This window comes from Falco naumanni, chromosome 1, assembly GCF_017639655.2.
Source record: "Falco naumanni isolate bFalNau1 chromosome 1, bFalNau1.pat, whole genome shotgun sequence".
NCBI lineage: Eukaryota > Metazoa > Chordata > Aves > Falconiformes > Falconidae > Falco > Falco naumanni.
Window position 1 is genome coordinate 48,583,022 of NC_054054.1, and position 26,645 is coordinate 48,609,666.

The window sequence follows — 26,645 nt, forward strand, 5'->3', positions numbered from 1 at the left end:
CCATCCTCAGAGTAAGGAATTTCTTCTTAAAATCTGCTCTAAATCTACCCTCTTCCAGCTTTAATTGTTACCCCACGTCCTGTCACTATACTTCCTGGTAAAGAGTCCCTCCCCATCTTTCCTGAAGGCCCCCTTTACATACTGGAAGGCTGCTATGTCTACCTGGAGCCTTCTCCAAGCTGAACAACCCCAACTATCTTGGTCTGTCCTCACTGGGGAGGTGTTCCATCCCCCTGATCATCTTTGTGGCCCTCCTTTGGACTTATTCAAGAAGGTCCATGTCTTCTGCTGGGGGCCCCAGAGCTGAACTTCTAGCACAAGCCTGAAATACATGATTCATACTTTTATCAGATTTGAATATAATTATCAGCTCTTTTTATCCCTCCTTCTCTCCTTTCTGATGGTTAGAAGATCCACAAATAATGTAAGTTCTCCTCTCCCAGTTCACTTTGTTCCTTCTGCTGTCCTTAAACTTAACCTGTAAAAAGGCTGTAGCCTTAAATACAAACTAAACATATCCATTATCCCTCATCACTTCTTCAGCTTTGCAGATATGCATAATCCACCATTGAAATGAAATTACCGATGTGTGATTTCCTAACGTATAATATATACTCTAAGAAAGTCCTAACTTGTATTATGACAAACCTGGACCCATTTGAAAAGATACTCCATTAGTATATTTTACGGTCAATGCTCCATTCCATCCTGTTGTGGTCTAAGTAACTTGAATTCTGCTAACTTTCTACCAGCTTCTCTATATTTAAAAACATGGAAATGTCTTACACGTATTTAACAGAACCTTAAGCATAATCTTGAGACCACTACAAAGATCAAAAAATGGAAATAACTATTAATATCTGCAGGCCCTGATTTTATCCTTGCTTTTGTAAGTCTGCAGTATCCCAACAGTATATGCAAATCATAAACTCGTATTTTCCTAAATTTTTATCTAGGTAATAACACAAGCTGAAGCCTGAGCTAGGTGACCCATTCCTGTTCTGAAACTGATTTAATTGCTTAATATAATATACCCTTGTCTCTCTGCTGAGACCATTCAGCAGCATACTGGGCAACAAATTATGCCCTACTATTTCTCTTTAACCTAACACCAATTGTTAACCACTACTAACCATCCTTAAACACAACCTTTCTTGTCTGTCCTGGTAAAAGGTACATCTACACTTGTCTTTTAGTTCTAATTTAAATAAATTTATAACATTTTTATGTAGGGAAGGCAAATAACTTTTGAAACTACATTATCTGGGGTTTTGGGTTTTTTTTTTAGGCTGCTTTTGAGGTTGTGCTCCCTTTTAGTCAAGATAGAAGCTGCCCTTTGACCTCTTATCTTCATTGAGATAATATAATAAATGGATTTTATTTGTGCTTATCTGAATTGGACAAGTGTATCCAAACTATAAAAGCAATAATAGTCTCTTGGCTATACTGTGTATTATAGTTGTAGTCCTATTCAGAAAGATGCATTACAAAAACCAATGAATGTTCTGAGAATGAGAGGCAATCGTGAATTCTGAATTTCTTGATTAAGATTACTTATCAGGCACCTATTTTATCTGTGCTGTAACTGTGGTTTTCCTCATTTAGAAGATAAATCTAGATCTCAGCACTATTTAGTGCTTTAGTAAATTAGCCATATAAAAACAGATCTCTTGTACAGGTACTTAATCAAAGACTAACTTTGTCTTCCAAAATGTCCATTTGGAATAGAAGCAGTAGTATAATGCCCTTCATAAAGAATGTAGTAGCAAGCAAGAAAAATAAGCTATCTACCATCTAATTCAAAATTTCCCACAGTTGAAGTTTTCTGTACAGTTTTGCTCACATGTATGAATTCTTGCATTTTCTGGATTTTAGGGTAATTTTTTTTAAGCAGTTGGCCTTAAAACAACCTCACAACTTTGTGATAATTAAATATTACAGAATAAAAGTAAAATATATAAATGAGTCTCCAAATAGTCAAGGTTTGCCTGTAGCTTCACCTGAGATACCACAGTGCCTTTGCATACCAACATCAGTCCCAGTATGTTGCCTGTTTTTGACAGCAGGTAAATAATACTGTTTTGGTCTTAATCACTCTAGATTTCACTCTCCTGAACATCTTTACTTTTTCTCGTGGTTTGTCTGTTAGTAGTGTTTAGACAAGGTTGATCCAAGATAACTGGAGATCCTCCATCCATGGGTTAAAATCATCTGTTTTGCTCTGCAAGAGAGTATATAGTCTTCCTATATTACAAGATATGGTCCCAAAGAAGTATAAGAAAAGTGATGAGAAGGCAAAACTGGCTTGAAAGCATCTGTCTATCCCATTTTAATGGTGTCAGCAAACCAAAGCTTCCTGTGGTACATATCACAGCAGTGAGCTACAGCCTGATCTCTGTCTGGTGTCTGCCTCTCAGTATGGTTTTGTAAACATGGAGGGATTATATTTCTTCTTTTTGTTTCTTTTAGTAACAGAAGAGAAAGCATCCTTCTGGATTGTATACATCCATTTTCACAGAGGTATATATTTCCATATACTCTAATTCTCCTTAAATTAAAGAGCATTTAGTCAAGTGTGCTTTAGGTTTTCCAGGACAAAACAGCAGAGATATGTATCTGGACTAACTGAGCAGAAATCTCTCATCAAAGACACAAGCCTTTTTGTCAAGAGATTAGGTCTTTTCCTTCACTGTGTGCTGTTCTGTAAATCTCAGACCAAGGTCAGAGTCAGCTTTTAGACATCAGGTTTTGGCTACTTCAGGAGGGCTAACAGGACCTGGATTCCTCTGATACCCTTAAGGAGTCTGCGATAGCTCACTGTGATGGAAAGTTGCAGCTGTCATAAAAGCACTTCATACACTCATTCCTCAAACGGCCCACAGGCTTACAGCTGTGTCTAAGACATCATCGTAAACCTTCCTTCTCTGTGCCAACTCCATTTTTAGCTCAGAGGGGCAGTCTTCCTCACAGCATCTGTCTCAGTGATTCTCTGCATGGGTGACTCTCAGTACCCTATCCAAGCAAACCCAGATAATGTGTCATTTTCTGGCATCAGAAGTTTTAGATCTGCTTTGTTCCAAGTCTGAATTGTAGGAAAACTACTCTGTTGTAGTGTGGATGAAACCATTTTGTGTTTTTTTTTTTTTTAATAATTTTGTCCATTTAAATTCAGTTAAGCTAGGTAATAGTTTTCTTTTTTCTGAAATAGTGTCTTTATTTTCCTTGAATTTATTTGTGTGCATTCAAGCAGGAAGTTAAATAATGTCAAACTGAAGAAAACGAATTGCATAATATGCTGAAAAGATGAATTGAGGAAATGTTTGTTATTGCATTAACTTCTTACTTACATCCTTAATGTGAATTACTGGAACGTCAAAGAGAACTAACCACCTTGGAATTTATTTTTAAATACATATTCTCATAAAGTGGATCCTTTCTTCTATGCACTTAATTTTAGTGAAAGAATAAAGCAAGTGTTGGTATAATATTATTGCAAAACATGTCTCTAGAGTAGTTAATTCTTGTAAGTGGTAACAGCTTTCTATTGCCATTATCTTCCCGAAATCACTTCCTTAGCTAAACTGTTTAGAGCTGATGCTAAAGACAGGTGTATGAAAACCAGCTTATGAATTTTGCCCTTCTAGAGATTGTCTTTGTGGCTTATTAAAGTGAACGTTGACTTGTTCTGGAGAGAAACAAAATACTGTCATAGTTTAACCCTAGTTGGTAATTAAGTGCCACACAGCCACTCAGTCACTCCCCCCTCACCCAGAAGGATGGGGAGGAGAATTGGAAAGGAATGTAAAACTTGAGGGTTGAGATAAAAACATTTTAATAATTGAAATAGAACAAAAAATGCAAGAACAATAATAACAATAATAGCTATAATGAAAAAGAGGGGGAGAGAATAAAATCCAAAGGAAAGTTTAAAAGAAAACAAGTGATGCACAATACAACTGCTCACCACCCACTGACCGATGCCCAGCCAGGCCCGGAGCAATGATCTGCAGATCCCACCCAACGCCCCAAGTTTATATTTTCAGCATGATGTCCCATGGTGTGGAATATCTCTTTGGCTAGTTTGGGTCACCTGTCCTGGCTGTGTCCCCTTCCAGTTTCTTGTGCCCTCCAGGCCTCTCACTAACTGAAAAGTCCTTGACTTAGTATAAGTATTACCCAGCAACAACTGAAAACATAGGTGTGCTATAGACATTGTTCTCACACAAAAATAAAACACAGCACTGCACCAGCTACTAAGCAGAAAATTAACTCTATCCTAGCCAAAATCAGAACAAGTACTCACTGGCATTCTTGGCTGTTTGTTTTAGTGCTCCTGGCTACAGCTGTAGATGACTTCTGGCTGCAGTGGTGAATCCACCTTTCCTTTTTATCCAATTCCCGACACATGTTTTTATAGACTCTTTCTTTCTTCGTAAGTGTGGAGGGGATAATAAGGATTTTGTAGCTGAAATCTTGACCTTTTCCAATGAGACAGAGTTTAGGTACTGAGTAAGTTCAAAATTTGAAATAAGAGATGATTTCTCAAGCACTTAGAGTCCCAGAGAACATATTTGTTTTATTATCTTGGTACCAGCATGGACTTAACTGTTGTGGGACTACTTGCTTTTTTAATATTAAACATATAGGTAATTTTTAAATAGAATTTAGGCTGTCAATTATGAGTAGATCAAAGAATCTAAAATAAATAAACAGATTGCTAACAGGTATCTCACCTGCCAGTGAAGTGCAGCTCCTTTCTGACGTGAAGCTCATCAGTGCAACTCATGATTGGGTCTAGTTCAATAAAAAATGCAAAAGCAGTTTAAAGAAACAGAATATGAAATAACAAAAAAGATTCTGGAAAACATCAACTGCCATGTCTTTGAATACCATGTATTTAAGTGGTGTATTTTCTCTCATGAAACTATTACAAATAATTCTTTGTAACTCTGTTCCTCCTGAATGATCTTTTCTGGAATTCAGCAGTGCAGTGTAGAAACAAACCTGACGGTCATGCTCCTTTACATCAGTTTTCTGTCAGAGTAAACGTGTCCTTTTTTTGTCAGGAATTTAGTTAAGGAGTCCTTAGAAGTACTGTTGCAGTTTAACTTGATCCCTGTTTCTCCTACAGAAGTGTAGTACAGTGATCCTGATGGCTTCTAGACTGCTAATTGTCACTGTGAGATGTGACAGCAGGAGGTCTTGAGTACTGAGCATGTACATGTGTGTTCATGTTTGGCTGAGCTGCTGCCTTGATTCATTTCTGTCTCTTGCTTCTCTGCATCTCTTGTTTCTTCTTCCTCTTCCCATCTAACTTTGGCTATGTTGTTCCTTGTTTACATACCTTCATGAGTTTCTTTCATTTTTTTTCTTTAGTGTTCACATCACAACTTACTAACTATACCTGCATAATATATGCTTTTATCCCTTTATTTTCCTCCTATTCCTGCTCCATTGCATATATACCTTTCTATAGGGGAACGAAGACAGTGGGTTGATTGACATTGATAATATGCAGCTGTGGCCTTGCTTTGATGATGTGCAGCTGTGATCCTACAGCAAAGCAGTTAAATAGCTCTGAGGATGATGGGAAAAAACCTGGATGAAGTAGAGACAAGGAGTGTGGTCTGGTCTCTGGAGGATAGAGAAACAGCATGAACGGTAGAGTTTGTCCAATGGTAAAACTTTTAGCTGCTTACTATTTTATTTGTGTTGTGTTATTTCCTGACCACTGTAAAGTCAATCACAACAATTGGTGTCCTGTGTGAGGTGAACTGATTTGGACATTTGAAATTTCTATGAGACTGTAGGTAATGAGCTGTGATAGCAGTGCCCAATGTAGCTGAAACAGGTGGGGAGAGCCTGCAATCTGGATCATGTAACAGATGCAGGGAGAGGTGAGCTGTTGGGGACTAATGGTTATGAGTTTGCATATGTTCTCAAGCAGTAGCAAAAGCCTTTAAAGAACTCTATAACTTCATAGATGAAAGCACACAAGTACAAAAGGTCATTGGAGGAAAGCCTATGGTAGTTATAATGTTTTTTTGAGAAAGACCGCTGATTGGGGTGATTTACAGAATAAAGGTATGAAAGTTGACTTTAGCATATAGAAAAAACATAAAGTTATATGCTTGAGTGGGCCAAGAAGTGCTGAAGGGAGTCATCTTAGCTGAGCAAATCTGTCTGGCTTCCATTACAATTGTGTGGTAATTAGAGAGCCAGGAGCCAAGTCATATTTCAAAGAGTGAGAACCCTTTTTTGCTGCCAGTGCAAAGCAAGACTTCAGGCTGGAAGAGCAGTCAGAATGGTTGGAAGAACAGTAAGAAAACAGTAATACGGCCAAGACCTATAGTCAAATGACCATAGATGGAACTGTAATTGTTTATAAAGCTGGCTTGTGTACTTATCCTCTTGATGTTGTGGTAAGTGTGTCTGGTGAGGACTTAAAACACATCGGTGGCCTTGCTGAGGCACTGTTAAAAGCAGCCGGTCCAGAAGTGCAACAGGAGTGTGATGAGCTGGTGAGGAAGAATGGGGGTTTGCAGCCTGGGTGCACAGTTATCATGGGCCCTGGGAAACTCCCCTGCAAGAACATTGTTCATGCTGTTGGTCCCAGGTGGAGGAAAGATGAAGCAGAGAATTGTGTGTTCTTGTTAAGAAAGACAAGGAAGAAAAGTCTGCAACCAGCTGAAAATAGGATAACTCAGACAATGATTCCATTGACACTGATAAACCTTTTGATCCAGGTCCTATAGATCTGGAAAAGGAACCAGACCTTCCCCACCCCGATGACCTGATTATATTTTTGGGGAGGGTGAAAGGGAGTCTGGGGGATCAGTGGCAAGAATGCAAGTGGGAATCACTTAAATGAGGGGATTTGGGAGTCGTGGTGGCATGACCAGTATTTTATTGGCCAAATCAACCTCCAGAGTGGCAGCCTTGCAATATGAGGCTGTTAAAGAGTTAAGAAAAGCAGTGTGGGAAGGAGGCTTCCCTCGAATGGGTCAGAGAGTCAGTGGATAACGGAAAAACTGTCAACATTGAGATAGAACAAGTGTAAAAATATGACAAATTGTGCCCAGTGGTGGGATGTCTGGGATGATAGTTTGTCTGTCAGTCCTCTGGAACCCCAAGAACTTGATATTCTAGGGACTTTAGAGGCAGAATCCTGCGTGTTTTTTTAACTTCACACCTACAGCAGATATTCATTGGAACAATGGGGTGGGAGCAAAAAATGTCACACCTGTCAATTTGTGGAGAAATGAATCAAACTGGTGTGCGTCTGTAGGGCATAATCGTATATAACCCACCCCGGATGTGGCCTTGCCTAGGCAATTCCCAAAAAGTTTATTTCTAATTCGTGGAGGTAGGGCTTGGCCAGGGCTAGCCAGCAGGAAAGTGGGAGGACCATATACCATAGGCAAATTAAGTTTGTTAATGCCTTCACAGAACATCATATTAAACCATAATCATCTATTGATAGCACATGGACATGGCTGTCAAGACTTTGATGGTATGTGTTGCATGGATTTAAAAGACCGTTCAAAATCAATTCACAAATAGATCAAGGAAAAATGGAAGCAACAAAGAAATTACAGGAGAGTCATGAGTTTCTAGATGGTCGGTTAAGTCACTTGGGGTTAGGGTCTTAGTTCATGGGGTTGGTTGAGTTGTGACTCATGGGACTGTTTGTAATCTGTGTCATCTTGCTCATGGTACCATGTTTGTTTTCTTGTTTGCAAAGGATGATGCAACGGATGATAAACATGGCCTTTTTGGTTGAAAAAGTGGGAAATGAGGGATTAGACTGGGCTGCTGGTGGCTCAAGCTTCAATGATGGGATAGAGTTGTGTCTTTAAAGAGAGCGAGCCGCAACCCTGACTGGGTGAACTCAGAGACAAGGAGGAAGAGAGAGAGAAAATAGAATATGAAGCAAGGCTAGAGCCAGATGTGGGGTGACATGTCAGCTGCTGGCCAAGAACATGAAACCCAGACATCTTAGCTAATCAATAGTTGTTGCTGAGCATGCCAGCTATAAGGATAACCAATCAGAGAAGCTGGGGAAAGGGTATATAAACCTGGGGAAACAAATAAAGGCATGCTTCTTTGCTGCATTTAATTGCATTGAAGATTGCAAGTGGGCATTGCAGCCCTTTCGCGCTTGCAACCCCACCATGTGTTAAATGTTTGTCACACAGAAGCAACTTTTTGAAAAAAAAACAAACCAAAAAGTGGGAATTGTAGGGGAAGAAAGACAGTGGGTTGATTGACACTGGTGAAATGCAGCTGTGGCCTTACTTTGATGATGTGCAGCTGTGATCCTACAGCAAAGTGGTTAAATAGCTCTGAGGAGCATGGGGAAAAAAACCTGGATGAAGCAGAGATAAGGAGGAGTGTGGTCTGGCCTCTGGAGGGTGGAGAAACAGCATGAACAGTAGAGTTTATGCAATGGTAAAGCTTTTTGCTGCTTGCTATTTTATTTGTGTTGTGTTATTTCCTGACCGCTGTAACTTAATCGCAACAGCTTTCAAACTTTACCAAGCAATACCTATACCTTTCAAAACTTGTTTTGAACTTCTGGCACTCTTTTCCTAGATGTGCAAGGAAGAGTTGTATGTCACGGTTCTGCGTAGATGAGGCTCAATATCTTTTTTTTATGTTGATACATACAGAAGGCATTTTATTTTCTGGTGTATTTGTTATCAGAACTCTTGAAGGGAAGCAGCAATATTTTTCAGGTTACTGTTACATGGGGATTGAGTTCTTGGTTTTCAGAGGAGGCTTGGCATTTTGGAATATTACAAGCTTTGGCATAATCACTTGAGAGTATAAAAGTAGTAGTTTTCAGTCTCATTGCTGTTCCTGAAGTTCCATGTGTTTAGGCAGAAGGGAGCTGTGGAAAACTGAGCCAAAACCAGATGGGATCTTCTAGTCCAGCTGAAGAACTACTCTTCCTGTGGAAGGTTCAAAGAGGATTTCAGAGCTAGAAAAAAATCTACGTCACCTGCTGTAGAGATCTTAGTTCTCTGCAATGGGCATCATAAACAAATTCCTCAAGGTGTCTGCAGTTGAGCTAGAAGGACCTCACCAACCAAACACTGATTTCAGGGTATTTTGTTATCCTTATTGACTGAGGCTTTCAAATGTAAAAAGTCTAAGTAGCTGTGGCTGAACATTTGCCTAGGAGGAATGAATCCAAGAGGACAATAGTTGTAGAGGGAGGTGAGGTCACACCAGTCTCAAGAATGAGAGCAATTCTTATCATTTTGTTAGTTCACAGCATTATGACAGCCTGAAAAATAGCTTACGAGCCAGAAGAAAAAACTTGCTTCTTGCCTGAAATGCACACTATCCAAGCAGACATGTGCTGTGAAGGAGTGTAGATAGGGTTGTACAACAGAGCAAGAAATACTGAGCTTATGAATACAAGCTAAGTGGTGAGCATGAGCAATGGGAGGGATGATGGAGTGACTTTCTTTGCTACAGCCTGGGTGAAAAAGCAAGAAGAGAGCAGACGAACCTGCACTAGCTGGTGGCATCCTGCTGTTGCAACCAGCTGTTTCAGTCTGATTCTCTTGCTTCTGCAAGATGGACTACCAACAAAAAAGAAATCAGTGTAATTGTCAAGAAAATTATTTTCTGGGGAAAAGTGGTTAAATGAAAAGAACAGTTCTGGATAGTGTTAAATGTAGCATAACTAATATTAAGCACTACAGATGACAAATCTAACAGCCAAAAATATAAATAAATGTAAATCTAAGTGTGAGCCACTTAATCATTTCCATTTGTTTTTCCTAGATAGCAATCAAAATAAAAACTGATCAGGAAAGATAGAAAAATAAAGCGAACAATCAAAAATCTGCTGCATTTGAGAATGAATAGTAAGAATCAAATGTGGCTGTTTGCTGCCACAGGGTTAGGAAGAAGGTACACAAAAGGAAATGGAGGATGTCTTCAGGGTCCCCAGAAGAAATCTGAATGTCTATCTCTCTTCACCTGTGCTAAAGGACATGTAGCTGAAAGATGTGGCCAGTGAACATCCTTGCTGTAACACAATAGAGCTTGAGCTGGGAGAATGCTGTTGTTTTTATACCTCCATTCAAAAGACACTGGTGATCTGCCCAATTAAACCAAATGCTAGCAAGGCTAATTTCTCTAGTGTCATCTTAACTGGCACATATCTATGAACATTTATTACACAGAATTAATGAACAAGTGAGCAGTGTTGACTGTGACCTTGTTGATAAAACCTTTTCAAACATTCTCCTTCCTTCCAGGCTGCAGTTCTGTAAGCTTGTTCCAGGCTGCAGTTCTGTATGCTTGGTCTGCACAAAAATGTTCTTGGAAGGGAAGCATAGGTAAAAATCCTTTTCAGATATTTCCAAGAGAATGAGAGTTATTCCTTATCCTGTCCTCCCTCTATACATACCCAGCTGGGTACATAGTCCTCATTTTCCATCACGTTCTATAGACCCTTCTGGAATGTAATGCTAAACAGATAATGTTTCTCTTGAGATGATCATTGAATTTCATTGATCAGAAATAAATATTGAGCAGCAAGGAAGATTTGCTGTCAATATTTATCTGACAAAAAAAAAAAAAGATTTTATTTTAATCGGAACAAAATTGTGTTATGGTGTTCCCAGTGTAGGAAATACTGAAACTTATGTATAAATTGAAGTCAGACTTGATTAAAGCCACACATGTTGTCCTGGAGTTGCTTCTGACCTATTAAAGTTCACAGGGGACTTCCTCCCTACCACCACACCCTAAAGATGACATAAAACAGTTCTAGAAAATGAGTCTTTGCCACATTTTTTTTTAGAATTAGAGTTAGTGGTAAGATTTGACTGTTCCTTTGCTGTATTGGGGATATTGATCACATGGGGTTATTTCTGTTTCTTTCAGAAGAGCCACAATTGTTGGTCCTGGTTAAAAGTTTAAAATTCCATCACCATAATTACTTTTAATATTCTGTTTAAATTTGTCGCAGTACTGACAGTGTCTGTCAGAAAAAGACCATCTGTGAGAAGGGAAAGGTAAGTCATTCTTGCACTGCATAGCAATCATAAAAGAAAGATAGAGGTGCTTATTTCTCCAGCCTTGACAGCTAGGCAGAAAAGCTGAGTCATATTAACTGACTATTGGCAGGTAAAATAGATCAGGTCAAGCACATTCCATGGAATATGTCAAGTGCAATTAATTTTCACAGAAACTCTAACTTGATTTTCAACAGCACTTTGACATAATAGTGAAGAATTTAGACGGCTTTAAGCTACGTTCATCTGGTCATTTATGTATATAAATCCTTTATTGCAACAGTTTTCTCTCAGGTATTTGGCTGATTCAGTATTTAAGAAGTTTTTATTATCTCCCGTTGTTTTACCTGTGAAAATGCTAATTGCAATGGTTAAACGATACTGTTTGGCTAAGTTATGGTTGTTTCAGAGAGCACTTTATATATTCAAGGGTGAAATGATATCTCCTGGTTTGCACATCAGTTCTGTAGCCTGGGGGACCTTGGTTTTGCCATGAGGAGCTGCATGTCACACCTGACCTGCATTCAGTCTGTTACTGCCATGTGTGTCTGCAAACTCTGACATTATGTCTAGCTAGGTCAGTAAGGACCTGATCCAAAAGTCATTTAAGTCAAAGAGAATCTGTTCACTTACATGGATTTTGGGTAAGGTCTGGAAGGCCCATGCCTGCTACCAGTGAGGGGATAGAGGATTGTCTCTGAAAGTGGGCAGGATATGGTTCTACTTTTGGATTAATAAAAAAGCAGTACCTCTAAGGTAGAGGAGGACTGATTGATGGTGCAGAGAAAGATATATTGTCACTATTAAACATGACCACTGAAGATGAATGCAGATAATCATAATTGCTGCTGTGAATAACATCAGGAGAAATGAAAGGAGCCAGAGGGACTGGCGTCATGTTTACTGCTTACGCTTTCTGTTCAGCTGCTATGCCATAACATGCCAAACCCAGCTATGAATCGAGGATTTGGAGGGTTTGGGGGTGAGTCTCCCAGTTCTGAGTGCCCTTCAGAAAGATTGCCCAGGGTATCTGAGGTTGTGTACAAGAAACAAATAAAGGGGAGCCGTCGTAAGATTCATTTCTTCAGAGTAGCCTTTGGCCACAGGAGGGCAATACTGTTCTATAATAAATTTGATGTGCTTTATTCACTGAAAATCTGGTTTGCAAACAGGTTCCTGAGGGGAGAATGGGATTGGATTGATCATGTTTAACAGTCATCAAAGTCATATTGATCAGAAAGTACATTTATGCCTTTAGCTATGTTTGCAGGTGTTGACCAGCTAGTCTTCCCAACACTTCTGTGAATATCATCCTCCTTTTCAGAAGAGCAAATTGCAGCACAGAAATGGAAAGCTGTGATGAGATCTAAGGAACTACTGCTTCTCTGTCCTTGATTTAGACTTATACTGGTTTATGCCCTACTTCCTTACACACTGTCATCTAGAGGCCCGAACCAAGAGGTGGCACAAGCAACACAGTAGTGAATACGGTAGCTCATTGTGCTGGTGTCCTGCCGCTGTTTTAAGCTGAAGGAGAGTTTTAACTGAAAATGGTGAAAGTATGTGACTCTCACTAATAATGGTAAGAGTATTTAGCTGGGGAGGGAAGGACGATCTTATTTTTCTTTCTTAAAGTTTCTGTGTTTCCCCCAGTGGCTGAGTGCATGTCCTTCTTCGCTAGGACCCAGGCATAGGAGCAGGACACTTAGCTGAAGTTATTGATTCATGCCCTCGCTCTTAGGTGGTCAGACAAATCTTTCCTGTAAAGCCCTCTAGGCTTATTAGTTAGAAGATTCTCCAGAGAAGTAAGTGTTGTGGGATTTAAATCCTTAAAGCAGTTCAGAGATTTGAGTGTGCGTTCTGTGGCTTTTAGATGAACAGGAGATACCACTGTTGGGTCTTAAGAAAGCAAATGGAAACTTCACTGTGTTCTCTATGAAGATTAATCTGCCAGGACTGCAGATTAGATAGACTAGTGGATTTAACCTTTAAAGGGAGGGGAGTAAAGGGAGGTTTATACAGGCTGAGAGTTTAGTGTGGGAATAGTGTCTGGCACAGTTAGAAATGTGAGTACATTTGAGTACTTAACACATCACTTAACATACTTCAAGCACTTAAATGTAATATGAAAGTAATTTGTGGAGTCTGGGTGACTCCTGAGTTTGGAGGCATCTGAACTCCCCAAACAAACAGAAAAGAACAGGGAGCTTTCTAAGGGCCAGCTCTCTCATCTGTGTTATTGGTATGCCCGGAACAGTCTTCAAGAAAATTTGAAATTGTATTAAATGTTAGAAAGGCATATTTATGAAGGATAGGTTGCTAGCTTCCAAGATAACCTTTAGGTCAACTGGAAATTGTTTCAGAGAATTAATGCTACTGAGCTGCTGCCCTTTTAGCTTCTGTTTCCAAATAAAGCCTCAAAGAGGTCCCCTTCTGAAAGACAATTCTGAGTGGTGTTTCTTAGCCTGTAGTTTGTACACTGCTTCTGATGGGCCTGCAAACTGTGACCCTTGTCTTTAGCTTCTCTCTAGAAGTTGCTGGACTTCCACCAAATGTATTTAAGAGATGAAAAGGCATTCATGTCAAGTATGTCTTAAATGTCCATTTATTTATTTTATGCTTTACTTTTTAAAGTGTGTTTTCAGTTTCATAATCCAGAACGTAGTAATTTCTTTTGCAAGAATAAGTTTTATTACTTTTATTTTTAAACTTGGCTAAGGGGAACTGAAACAAATCTGATAGTTTCAAGGTGCTTGCATTGGCAAGGAAGTAAGGAACCCAAGGAAAATGGCAGGTCCTTTGCAATGCTTGTAACCCAAGCTGGAAATTATCACCTTCCAAACTACCAGCTCCCAAAGTTATTCCAATATCCTCAAGTGCTCAGAAAAGGAGAGGAGACAACCAATGTCTCTTTGGCAAAGGGTGGGCAGTGATGATACAAACCATGATGCGATGAAGTTTTCCCAGCTGATTTTTTTTAAGCTACATTTTGCAATTAGACACTTAAGTAAGACTTTTATTTCATTTTGCACATCACTTAATTTATATGTATGGTGAAGATAAAACAAGTGGAGCCAGTCACCCAAGTCTGTTGTGCACTTTTTCATGTATAGGTAAATCCCTTTCTCACTTTACCCCATAGTCACTTTTTCTACTCGAACCACTACATTAAAAATCCCATACTTGACTTTGATATCTCATCCTTAAATCTCGAAGAAGAATTAGGTTAGTGCTTCTCTGAGTCTTTGGCTGTCAGTTTTCTAACACTTAATGTCTGAAAGTGACCATGTTAAAGACGATTCTGATGTTACTTCTTCCTGAGATTTTTTTCTACTCTGCCACATGTAATGTATTCCTAGATAGATACGCACATATTTTCTGTCAGAAGAAGTTGCTCAGCAGAAGTCACAAGCAGTCAAATGTCAACTGAATTTCAGAAAAGTGGTGACTATAATGAAATCTATTAAGGTGTCCCATCGCCTTATGCAGAAGGCAAGATAAACTTACTTTGTGACCTTTAGGACAAATCAGCTAAAACAATAAAACCCACAGAAAATAATGCCCTGCATGGGGATTAAGAAGATGGAAGCATGGGTAGAACTTTTCTGCTTTATTTATGCTTATAAATTTCTTCTGCTTTTTAAATAATTCACAATGATAGTTACTTAAAATGCTTATTTCTGTCCCTCTTCTGAATGTTAGTAGTCAAACCCAACTTTTTTCATTCTCTTTATTCTTTCTCTTTACTATAATCAACCTGTTTTTCTGGCTAATCATGGAAATATTTGCAATTTCTTTATTTACTGATTTAGAAGCTAGAAGAGACCATTACAATTGGTTCATCTGATCTCTTGTATAAGACACGCTAGGGAACTGGACTCCATAATCCCAGCATAAATTCTTATTGAGATGGGAAACATGGCTTTTAGAAAGGCATTACATTAAAGTGACAACAAACTTACTATATTATCAGGTAAGTCTTTGAAATGCCTAATTACCTTCACTTAAAAATCACATCATCTGTCTAGCCTGGATGTAATTAGCATCAGCTGGCTGCTACAGGATCTGGATCTATCTGGTTAGTTGCTCATGAGAGACTACCTGAGAAGAACAGAGAATAACTTGTCTTGTTGCTGCTGATGCCTTCAGCAGTCTAGCTGAACTATCCACGTTTTTGGGGGGTCTAAGCCTGGAAAATGCACATCTATCTACACCAGTCTGTGTTTTGAAGGTAGGTGGGGCAGGAGAATTAGCATTCACAAAGGCTAACTTTAGCCAAAAGACCCCAAGTGTCCCTCTGTCAGCAACGAAAATGGAATGGTACTTCCAAGCACCCAAGTTAGAATATTTAAAGTTAGGATTCTGATTACCTAGGGCACTGGAGGAACCTCTATAAATATCCTGTAGGGTTCACATTCTACACTTCTTTTCTGAGAGGTTTAATTTTGTTCCCTCTTTCTTTAGTAGCCCTTGGGCTCATGTTGGGGGCATGTTTGAAGAAAATGTACTTCAAAAAAGAATGGATTAACTTCCACTGAAGAATCTGTCAATAAAGAAAAAAATATTTACAGCTGAATGAAGGGTAATTTTCCTGTCTCTGCCAGATGAATTCCTAGCTGGAGAGGGGTAGGTGATTTTTTTTATTTATTTTTTTTTTACTCCTATAAGTGAGAGAATAGTTGTATGTAAGTCAAGGACGTTTAAAGTCTCTAATAATCAATTACATAAACTAAAATCACCTCTGACTTCAGTCTGGAGAGATGCTATGTGCCTTGCTAAGGCTCTTGTTATTAGTGTATAGTTTTATCTTTTTTTTTCCAGAGTTCTGTTGTCATGTTTGGTTTTGGTTTATGCTTTCATCTCATTTGGTGATGAAAAAGCACACTGTGTGTGGGACTGTTCCTGAGCTCTAGGAATGTGATAGCGCTTTGTCACTTTTCACTTACACAAGCCACAGTGACATTCAATCTGGAGAAAAATATTATTCCTAATTATTGGGGCACATACATGACAGATTTTTATTGTTAAACTGAAGAGTGTACTTTAATCAGTCAGCTGTTCAACACCATGCATCAACTTAAGAAACCAGAGGGGTATTTAACAACACTGACAGCACATACCAGAGGGGCATGATTTTTCTTTTCCTCTCGGGCTTCCCAGAACTGCTGATATTTTACAGTAAAACTTCTCATGTCTTCTATTCAGTCTTAAACAGTATGCTTATTAAATCTCATGTAGTAGCTAAAAGTTCCTGAGCAGTGATGCCTTTGGCTATCTAATGTATTGCTCCTAATTCAGTTCTCCTTTTATCTCATGCACGGAGCTATACTGGCTGACAGCTGCTCTCACCACAGGTAGACAAAAAGAACCCCTGTAATCTGAACTGGAGGAAAACTGTGCTGGTGGTAATATCTTGGCTGTTTTATAACTTTTCAGGGATGGCATGAGGTTCTTAAAATGATAGATGCTTCAATCAGAGATGGAATTAAGAAGAAATAAATAGAAATTACTGTTTGAATAGACATAATAGAAATTAAAAAAATGTGTTCTTTTGCCAGCTCTGTCGCTGATTCGCACTTTACCTTTAGCAACACCTTTCATAATTTTTCTCTTGCCTATGGTTGTTGGCTTAAAGGGTGAGCCTTTTGAGATTGGAGCCCTCACAATTTGGTCAGGCCCATTCTTTTTTTTTTTTTTTTGGTGTCTTCTAGGCCCTTCTAATGCTAACAGGAAGCTCCAAGGCTGTAAAGACACACAACTCTTTTGCAATTGATTTTTTTCAGGTGTTATTATCACAAGATGTAGCTAACAGATCCAGTGCTGTGTTAAAGGCTCCTCCTTGGTGATATACTGCAGTAAGGGGTGCTTATTTCTATTTGTTAGTTAGTTATTCCAGGAAGGGGAAAAAAAAAAAGCAAGCCGCTTAAGTTTTTAAACCTATTATGCAGTACTCCATAAGGTCAAGTTGCTGTTCTTTTTAAATACAATTTAATTGAAAATGGATAGTAGCCTGGATCATCTTCAGGCGTAATGAAACAGGCTATTGATATGCACCATGTGTCCCTGATTAAAATCGGAAGGCTAGGAATGTTCAGCCAATTACACAATTTGTGAGACATTGGCCCAATTAGCTTGGGACTATGGAGAAGCAGGTACACAGAAAGATACTTTGTGTTGTTCCCTGTAAACAAAGAAAGAAACTACAAGGTGCTGAATGATATTCAGGCTAATAAAGCAAATTAATTGGCTGAACTCTCTTGTTGCACTTTATTTGTCCCCAAGAAAGATTTTTCTATAGCAGAAATTAACAGTGTAGTTAAATGTAGCAGTAGGGAAACACACAGTATTTTTTACCTGAAGCAAAATAAGTATTCAGCTGACATTAGGAGCCATTTCAGAACACATACTAAAAATGAAGACCCAAAGGCATTGGTGAAATTCCTTTCGTGTGATTATCAGTAAAATTTGCTTACTTATAGCTGTGCTATGATATAGACAAGAAATTCCTATTCTTACTGTTTGCTTTCTGACTATGCTGCCTATGGTGTATCTGCAGACAACGAGTAGAAGTTAACTTACTTCAGCTTACTGAAAATAAGCAAAAAGAGGTAAAGTTAGGTCTTCACCAGAACATGATACAGGTATATATTTCACCAATTAAACATGCTGCAGGTTCTCCAAGAACATTATGGCTTTGCTCTCTGGAGACAAGCAGAAGGTTTAGAAGTGTGAGGGTTGTCTATGCAGGGAAAACACAAAGTCCTCCCAGCACAAGCCATTTAGAAAGGGGTCTGCACCATCTCCAATGGTAATGTTTGGCTTTCTTGAAACCTGAATTATTACTTTGAGTTATTAATGCAAAGACTGAAAACCAAGAGTATTGTTTAACATCTGGGAAAATCCTCTAATTTTGTGTTACGAACATAGCATTTTCTGAACACGTCATTTTACAAATCCATCTAGGAGCAGGTGTCATTGCCTAATTGTCTAGTTAAAAGAATGACATATTTAAAGAAGTACAGATGTAGTTTTCAGGATAAATGGACTTTTGGATCATCTTAAGCAGGAAATATTCACTGTGGAAGATATTTAGTCACAGACAAATAACTCCATATATTTCAAGTTCCTGTTTTGTTGTCTTGGTTTATTAGAAATTACAGCTTGTACAGGCACTTATGGAAGTACAAAGACACATCTAGTGAAGTATTATTTTGCAAGAGTATGCCTGATCATGAATCTACCCAAAATACAGAAAAACTCTCAGTAGGTTTGAAACATCAAGATTATATTTTTTTAATAGGTGTATTGGAGAAAAAGGAAATGTTTAATAAGCTCTAGTCTAGGAGACACATACAAGATGTTAATCAGCTTTGCTAGATTTGTTAGAGCTGCAGTTGTTTGTTAGACAGTAGTGACACTGGCAAGTAAAGATGGGAGAGCTAGCAGTTCAGTCTGCCCCATGAAAAAGAAACATCACATTGCAGAGGCTTTGACTGAAAATTAAACCTTCACATATTTTGCTTAGCTGGTGTTACAAAACGTGCTTCACAGCTCCTGAGCGTTTGAAAAACAGGTTGATTTAATCATGGGCTCAGGGGCTTTATTCATATGAGCAAGGGAATTAAAGTTCAGCTACTTTGTTGTGGGCTAAATGTTAATCCCAAGGTGACTGTTACTGAGATGTGTAAGAGATGGTACTCAGTTCCTGAAGGCAGTGAAGGGTGTTGGCAGCCTGGTGCCTATTTATTGCATTTGTGCTGAACAAGGAAGCAACTGGAACAAAAAAATAACCAGGAATCCTTCAGGGAGTGTATCAAGTGAGAAGTAAGGAGTTTACTACTTTCACCAGCCAAAAATTTTGGGTGGAAAGTGTGTTTCTTACAATGAATGCAGCTGCATAGTGGAGTCTGACAATACCTATCAGGTATTTATATTGCTAGTAGAGCAGTAAATACAGGAATGTTTCCCTATATCCCAGTCCTGTCCTGGTAAAGTGATCTGGAGTCATTGACCATCTGTGCAGATGATTGTGCGGCTTTATTGCAGCTGGCTGCTCTGTCCTGGGAAGTTTACTTTAAGCTGTAGTATGTGAGAAAAGGCAGTTCGTGAGCAGAGCAGAAACCCTCACTTTGCAAGAGCTGTCCTGACCCAAGTACTGGCCATAACTCTCAATTTTAAAATAATGAAGTGCTTACTAGACTGTGGCAAATAAGTGTGAGGATGATTTTATAGCTTAGTAGCTGGGTGTTTCCCTGGGAGAGGTCGGTGCTAGACTCCAGCTGCTGAGTACCTAATACTGGGAACATGTGCTGGGTAACAGCCTCCTTTTTCCAACAGAATTCTAAATTAATCCTTGAAAAACATAGATTTAGTAAGAAGGTCTGAAGAAGCCCTTATTTTCTAAAGAAATTGTAAGTCAGCTGTATGTTAAAAGTATCTTCATAGAGGAGTGGGGAAGGAAGACAAATTATATATAGCTCTGAATACTCTGACAGTCAGAGCAGTGAGTTCACAGAGATTGCATCCTTCTGTGGCTCAGTTTTGTTATTTAACTTTTTATTTGAGAATATCTGCCATACTGCAAGTGAGGCAGGGAGCGGGGTGTGCTACACTGAGTTGAATGAGGCGAAGAGCTGGGATAGGTACTTCATGTGTTCAAGACACAGGCAGTCCCAGCCATTTTAAGCATCCTCAGGAGTAGATGGAAGCTGAGCAAGAGTTTTGAGGAATTTTGGAATAAGGCATCTCAGCCTTTTTGTAGATGCAGTCTCAAAGCAAAAATAGGGAATCTGTCACAAATTTATGAATTGCTCCACAGGTTTCTAACTTCAGCTTTGTATTGTAACTGTCATACCATTTAAATGCAGATCACAGTATTTTGTCTCACCTGGCTGTAGTAGCACTAGTGATGGGATCTTCACCACTCTAAGTGTTCACAGTGTGTTATTTTTGACTGTCAGTGTTACGAACCTGCATTTTATCTTAGATCATATCCTTGTGTTATGCTGATTTATACACTCTGAATCAGCCTTTTAAAATAGATTCTTCCTCAGATCCCTGGATGCACTGATCTCTACCCTAATCTTTGCAGTGGGGCAAAAAACACTCACTGAAACTTGAGTGACTAAATATGCATTTCCAGATCACCACCATAACCAAAACGTTATTTTAATTAAGTTTCTTTCCCCAAACTTTCTTGTGTTTACATGGACATTCTTTCAAGACCTGGCAGGTACAAGGAAGAAAAGATGCTGCTTATTCCAAGAAAGCAAAATGTTTAATTACAGGTTATAAATGCAATTTCAAATATATTTAACAACACAAATCCTCAGGAGCTGTTCCTGTATCTTCCATGCAGAATTCTAAAGACATGTAAAAATATGTCTTAGCTGGTAAACTTTAAGAAATCTTCACTGTGTAATTTGCCAGTTGTATCCCATCTCTGGGTAAACGCCTTACAAAATATACTCATGAGGTTTTCCTGTTCCCTGTAAAGGCAGCTGTGGCATTTGAGGATGAATTAGGAGGAAGACTCCCTTTACGAAAATGCTGCCTGGTAATCCTAGTCTCCAATTTGGGTAGTGACTTGTACTGTAACTTTGAATCCTATTTAAATAGAAAGTATTCATGCATTAACTTGGCTGGGGTTTTTTTGGCATTTTCTGGGCTGTAGAAGCTGATACTGACCGTTCCTGTCCACCTTTTTAATTTCCAAATTAAGATGTATGTTAAACTCTGTCTTTAACTAGTTCCTCCCTATTCAGATATCAGAACACAATTTACAAAAACCTCTTTCTTAGCTTTGCACCATGAGCAAATTAAATATAATTAAAAATCAATCCCACATCATTGTATAATTTATAGTACCTGGGAGGTTCTTACACAAATACTGTAAGTCAACAATGTAAATATTATATAACAGGAAATTTAGGCAGCCTCCTTCCTTCCCTCCCATGTTTTGTTTCCAGTGCCATGGAAAATTTGTGGGAAGAAAAGAGCCCCAGGCAGGTCTCTGACTTTCAGTGGTTGGAAGAAAGAAGCATGCAAAGCAGGTAAACAAAATACAAATAGACACAGCAGTGAACATGTTGATATATGATACACGTTGTTCAGTCTGCTGTTACTGTTTCCCTGGAAGGCTCCAAAACAGGGGTCCTCAAACTACGGTCTCGGGCTGGATACGGCCCCCCAGGGTCCTCAATCTGGCCCCTGGTATTTACAGAACCCCCTGCCGTGGGTTGGGGAGGGAAACCAAGCAGCCGCAGATGACTGCCTGCCACTGCATCCGCGCACCGGCCCCCTGGTTAAAAAGTTTGAGGACCCCTGCACTAAAACATTGAAATGCCCTCTTCCAAGTGGGGATGCAATCATAATTTCCTAAATGGATCTCACAGACAAGAGCTTCACAAGCTATCCATTTAACCAGGAATGAGCACCGACACTCACCTGCTGGTGGCAAATGCTCATGACCGATATGCTGAATTCATAGAATCATAGAACCATTTAGATTGGAAAAGACCTTTGAGATCAAGTCCAACTGTTAACTCAGGTCTGCCAAGTCGATCACTAAACCATTTGTATATCATCCTGTATTTTAACATACCTACCATATACTTTGCAACATGAATAATGTTTCTCCAGGACCTGAGTCTTAGGTCCTTTGGTAGCAAATTTTACATGAAACTTTTCCTACTGCTGGAGAGATTTTATGAGGTCTTTCTGCCTAGCAGATCTTCTGTGTGAGATCATGTGTTCACACTTTAAGAAACTTTGTTTTCCTTCTGGCCACCTATTTTTTGTGATGACAGTAAAAACATAATCATCTTTGAAATGTCTATTCTTCTTTCATTTTGAAGAGAAGAATGACTAATAGTGCTACAGGTTATTAGGAATAATGATATTATCACATATGTCTTATTTCCAAAGGAAATAATCAGTGAAAAAATAGACATTGAGTGTGATTAAGAAAGCTGCAGTTAGTTTTCTGTTACAAAACTAGATCAAAATACTACTCAATGAATGTATATGAAGCTGTTACTGCTTCACAGCATAAAATTATTAAATTATATCAATAATAATCACTAGAGTATTAAAACCTGATTTCCACAAGTACCTATCAAGTTTCTATCAATAAACCAACTAGTTATCCCAACTACTTTCAAACTTTCAATTTTCTTTTATATTGTCTGCAGCTCAGAAAATTTCGGAAATTTTTGTTATTGTCCATGAAATCTTGCTTTGTGGGTTTAAATTTCTATTTTTTTCTGAAATTTGTATTTTTCTTATTTCCTCACACTATCCTTTGCATATGGTTGACTCATGTATTATGTTTAAAGTTTGTGTCACAAGGAAACTTCATTGATATACATTTTGTTGATATAATTTGTGAAATCAGTCTTGGAGCTGGAATTAACTAATGTTACTTCAAAAACTCCAAAAAGTAGAGTCCTGCCATCCCTGTCAACACTCCAATTCCGTACTTGCCTTGGAATTTTTGCCTCAGTTTCTATGTCTCAATTTTAAGACAGTACTATGGGCTTTGCACCATATTCAGTGCTTTACTGAACGATTAGATCTATTTTATATCTTATTGTGGAATTCTTGGGTCTTAACTGTCAACCCCAGATCATCTTTATTCTTTAAAAGACACCTGCCACTTAAAGTGCTTTATGCTTTACCTTCATTGTAGTCATAAGATGAAAAAGCGTGCCTGTGATTGTTTGCCAAAACTAAAAAGTTATTCAAGGAGAAACTGCAATTTTATCTTCTAGAAACTGTTTAGTTCAATCTAGCAGATAATCATGTGTTTAGGGTTATGATAACAGATGCATAGTGTCTATGAGTCACTCATATTTTTTTACGTTGGATCCCAAATTATAGGTCTCTCTTGATAGTTTGTACTCCAGTCTTGCCTCCAGAGGAAAAAGGTGAAGCAACAGCATCTGAAAATTAAATACCATATGGAGGAAAAGATAATTTGCCTTTCCTGTCTTGGAATTTGAGTTTAATTGTGATCAAAGAACCCTTCAACCTAAATTGCAATTGCAGATTTTAAAGCCGCATCTGATGGTTCATGTCTTGCAGGTAGTTTTATTGAATGTTTCACATCAATTTATACTCAGTTTGGTAATAATACCTCTCTAAGAAAGAGCTCCAACTGAGGCTGTGGGCAACATTTTCAAAATCCCCAAGTCTGCACTAGTTCTGGATTTGTTTCTCCTTCAGTTTTCAGGTATGATATTGTTCTGCAGCTGTACAAGCCTGATGATGCAAAAGTCTGCTTTTTACTTTTCTCACTCAACCCCAGCTGGAAAAATCTGAAACTGTAACTTTAATGAACTGTTGTAGCAAGTGCTGCAGTTTATCTAGTGAAGCAGCTCGCAAGAGATGCATATTCTGTCCATTAGAAACCTGTGTGATTCTTTTGACAAAATGATAGTGGGGTATACCAGTAATTGCTTTACACGGATATCAGTCTTGCCCTACATCAATATAATACTATCTTTTTTTTACAATGAGAGAGTTGGTTAGGGTATATTATTTAGATTTAGCTACTTGGCCAGCTGGAACTGTTTCAGCTGTGGGTTTGGGGTCTTAACCCAAATTGGATACAGCTGGAAATGTCTCCTCTTTTCTAAGAGATAAGCTCCTTTCTGTGTAATAAAGAAAAGAATCTAAGCCAGAGAAGGCTACAGAACAGGAGAAAAAGCAAAGCAGGCTCAGGTAGAATTTAAAATAAAAAGCAAGAATAGTGACCGTAGTAGGTTGATTTCGTGTAGATAAATTCAGATTTTTCAGCCTCAGATACAAAGAAAAAGTAAATTTTTGCTTGCATGCATTAATTATAACTAATTTCACCTATCTGATTTGAGGATCCTTCTTTCCAAAATTAGGGGAGAAAAATCTAGGCCTAAATGTTTTGTGTTTCGTTGTTTCCGCTATGCTGTTGAGTTCATCTGAGTGTGTACTTGCCTAACAACATCAATAGAGAGCTGTTGTGGTTATATGGAGGGCATTGTATTCCTATTAAACTCATTATACACTGGTATTAGTGAAATATAAACCATTCCTAACATTTGCTTTTTCTCATCTTTAGAACTGGCCTAATACTTAATTCTTAAGGGTTGATGAGTAATAACTCATAGGTACTTATGTAACACTTCTGGAACCTCACACAGCAAGCACAAAAGCAGGTTAGCCCCTGAGCTGCATTTAAATTTTCTCTGTTGTTTAACAACCTCAAAGCTTTTTATAAACATTATCAGTTGCATGATCAGAACATGGGGGATTGTAGCCTGTTTGTCTGAAGACTGTTCCAGGGGAGAGCTCATGTGCAGAGCATAGTCTTACTCTCTCCAAGATGGGAAGATACTGAGATACCCCAAATCCTAACTCTGTGCTGCCAATCATGTAGTGCTTGCTCCACGTGCCTTCATAGGTGTGCTTAAGTGGTTCACCTGATCAATGTTAAAGTCAAAATGAGTATGTCTGCTTGGTCTCTTCTTTCAATAAACATCTCCAAAAGGATTAGGTTTGTCAAGATCACTCAGAATGACTCCAAGCTGATGAGGAAAAACATAATATGATCTGGAGGCTCAGATTTTAAGATTGCATTAATAGCTTCAAGCTGATCATGTCCCTTTGCAACTACTTGTATACCAGTACACAACAAATCTAAGCGCTGTCCTATTTCTTCTCCCACCCGTTTATATGAAAGCCTCTTTACAGCAATCATCTTTTATACAAAAGCAAATACGTTTCAATGCCCTTACTTCAGAGTGAATGCTGCCAGAGAAAACACGCCAATATGAATACTTGGATTGCTATAGAAAATGATACAATAAGGAGTTTGACTTAAACCCGTCAAACTATTCTGATTTTTGAGAAATATTTTTTTATTTCCTTGCAGTCTATGTGTTCACTTTACATCAGAGTAGGCTATTTATTAGTGAGTGGCGTTACATCAGAGTGGTCAGCACACAAAAGTTATCTGTGTGCCACAAAATTTTGTGAATACCTTTCAAAGATTTGAAGGGTGGCAGCAGCAGCAGTTTTGAGAGATGAGGGGTGTTTTCTTCATCAAATACAGCAAATCCAACCAGAAGCTCCCTTCTGTCTAGGCAGGTGACTTGCCTGAATTTGGTGAGGAGAGGAAGACCAGAAGACATACTGATATCATGAAACTGTATAGGGAGGTTTCTTTCAAGAAGCAAGAAAGGCCATAAAGACAGCTTTTAGAACACTCTATTGACTTTTTAAGGAGGATTCAGCTGTGTTGAAAATGTGATATGTGAATGTATTGCTTTTCCTCTGATGGTTCAAAAATACAATATTCAAACTCTTGACTGGAACAAACCTACAATCATTTTGTTTCTTGTCAGGTCTATGTCTCTGTCAGTTGTTCTTTAAAAAGACTATTTGGCAAATTTATGAAACAGCACGTATAAAAAAATCCTTAAGGTTTCAGGATAGTGTCAGATAGCTATGTAAGCTACTAATCAAATGGGCAGTTGCAGACATGCCATGGCACATTTTGCTATCTTCTGTTGTATCACATAACTTCTGCCTTTCTATGTCTAAACTATACCCTTGAGGAAAGATCCAGGGGTGTGATTATATCCCCTGCTATTACAGAAGTTTCAGCAGCAAGGCTGAACTCACTTCTGTAGTGGTTTTCAGAGCAGGAATGTATAGCAAAAATAGGTTATTAGCGCTTTTTATACATTGAGAGATACTAACTTTACAGAAATATTAAGCATGTCTATTAATCTGTTACGAGCAATTGCCTTCCTGGTAAGTCATCCATTTTACCATTTATTGCATTCTGTACCAGCCAAATTATTACAATTTCACAACAACATGCCAAAAATCAGCTCAGGCAGTGGTTTAGAACTCACAGAAATGGGGCCTATTAAATTCACAAGAGCTTTGGAAACCAGCCCATAAAAGTCTAAGTACATCACAATTTCAGGGAGGCGACAATCATTACAATTTATTTTATTACTATTTAACCAGACAATAAATGAGGTGTCTGGTATATTTGAACTCTTCATAAGGCTTTACACTGTACTGTCTTGTAGATAACAGGCTTTACTGAAGATCAGTGTAAAACAAATGTACTCATGATTTACACTGAAGAATTTGACCTCTGGGAATGTTTAGAGATTTAAAAAGAGAAAAGTCACAATGATAGTACATTAGATCACAATAGCTGTTCTGCATCGAGTGAAAGGTCTTTTTATGGTGAAGTGTTAAATGTATTTTGCTGGAATATGCTTTAATGCTTACAATATGTATATAATTTTATAGTTGCTTTTAAACAATTTAAAAAAAAATATGTGTTTATGTATGTCCATTAATAAATATGCAAATATGATAGTTTACAAAATTGTAATTTATTTCTTCTAACTTGGTATCACAATGCTCAAAATTGCATTTGGAGTTTTAAATAAATATCCTTTTTGTCATTAGGTAGAATGGAAAAGTCAAATGTGTAAAGTTCAAAGCAACACAGACATTTCATGAAATATTGTCTTGTAATGTAATTTTTGTCAGTTCTGCCAGGATGAGTTAAAAAACTAGAAAATTTCTGTGCAATATAAAATT